Below are 1,645 nucleotides of genomic sequence, written 5' to 3' on the forward strand. Positions count from 1 at the left end.
ACTACTTACTGGTTACACCCAGTGTAGCGACACTCGAAGCTACTGCTAGTCTGCTATTCTCTTCGGCCTCGCGTCGGTAGCAGATTATGAATAAGTTGACTGGTATGCAATTTTGCGTGCTGAATAACAGGCGTCTATGCAATACACAAATGCGTGCAATGAATCTGTGAGATCCGGGTTTTGTCCAAGATAGTTGTCTTGCTGTCTTTGAGTATGGGAATTTCGATCCTAGCGAAGCAGGATTGTGGTTTCACTAGATGATGTATGGACTCATTTCAACCATTCGTTATATGTTTCTTGTGTTGGCGAGTTGTATGGAGGTCCTGCTTCTTTACAAGTTTGTCTAAATAACATTGCCGAGCGGACGGAGTGCGAGGTTAAAATGATTATGGCGCGTCCACAGGATAGAAAATGTTCCTTGGTACAAGTATTCTTCTAGGAGGTATTCTATGAGGATCGGCCAAACAAGTGTGCCTACTCCGGTTCCTAGGAGAATGATGCCGATGGACATGGATCTTTTCTTAACAAAATGCTCCGCAGTTGATGCTTGCGACGGAATCATTTCTAACGATGATCCTAGCCCTGCAAATGCAAGTTAGTCTGTAAAACCTCACATGTTAATGCTCTTTAAATCGTTTTAGGAATCTAAGGGTAACTACAGAAGCAAGCTGAATAACGTATTTCCGTTTACGAGTCCGAAATTAGGCTGTAAAACCTGACAAATTACCGATATCTGAATCATTTTAAGAATTTAAGGGAAACTAGAGCAAGCTGAATGGCGTATTTTCGGCGAGTACAAAATCATGCCAGGAAGTGGTGATCATTTGCCAATAAATCAGACACGGTGATTTAAACTTTTATTTAAACCTATAACTGTTGAGAATCGCCGGAGAGATTGCTTGACTAGGAAGCTATACACCTAGAACGCTAGGTTAGTAAGTTCCTTGTTAATATAATGACATAACCCGAATTAGATGACAACAAGTTACTAGGTTATAGCAGCGAAATATTCGCACAATTAACGAATAGCTCATAATATATTAAATATGCGCCATGAATAAATAGCAAGCAGAACGATGAGCTGCTCCCTTTATTCTTACCAAACATTAGTCCATACGTAAGGTACAAGAGCGGAAGTCCTTTAGCGAAGTACGTTAGTGACATTCCTACTCCAGCAATGATTGCACCGGGTATAGCCACTGTCCTGTAGGAGTATCTGTGACACAGCGCCGTTGCCAATGGCGCTGACGAGAAAAAATGTCATTCGTAATGAGCTGAAGCAATGAATTATATTATGATTGTATACATATATAATATATCACTAATGTGTCATAGCACAACATAAACAAAAGCACTAACGATGGCTTCCACGTTCCCTTGTCAGTATGCTATTATTGCTATGTCTCCTATATTATTGCTATATGTGAAGCGACGAGTTTAATAATGATGATTTGTTTTATAGTCTCATAATGCTACTAAGTTAACGCTATGCCCATTGACCATGAAACGGTGAACAAACTATATAGAACGCACGAGCCGCATGCTATACTTACCCAGCAAATAAAGAGCGGCGTTTGCGATTCCGTTTGCCCATGCCGTCAGTGCGTTGCTAGTACCGAATTCCTTGGTGAGTACGGGGAGAAAC

At 41.0% G+C, this 1,645-nt stretch overlaps 1 protein-coding gene across 1 annotated transcript in view; it reads right to left on the reverse strand.

The window, feature by feature from the left end:
* The window catches only part of LOC106808593 (monocarboxylate transporter 12-like), a 7,887-nt gene extending 6,273 nt beyond the window's left edge, over positions 1 to 1,614 (reverse strand). The window contains exon 1 of the mRNA XM_014811368.1: positions 1,554 to 1,614. The gene's annotated coding sequence lies outside the window, so the exon portion shown is untranslated. The remainder of the gene's footprint in view (positions 1 to 1,553) is intronic.
* Positions 1,615 to 1,645: the final 31 nt, after the last annotated feature.

This window comes from Priapulus caudatus, unplaced genomic scaffold (assembly GCF_000485595.1).
Source record: "Priapulus caudatus unplaced genomic scaffold, Priapulus_caudatus-5.0.1 Scaffold289, whole genome shotgun sequence".
NCBI classification, from domain to species: Eukaryota; Metazoa; Priapulida; class Priapulimorpha; order Priapulimorphida; family Priapulidae; genus Priapulus; species Priapulus caudatus.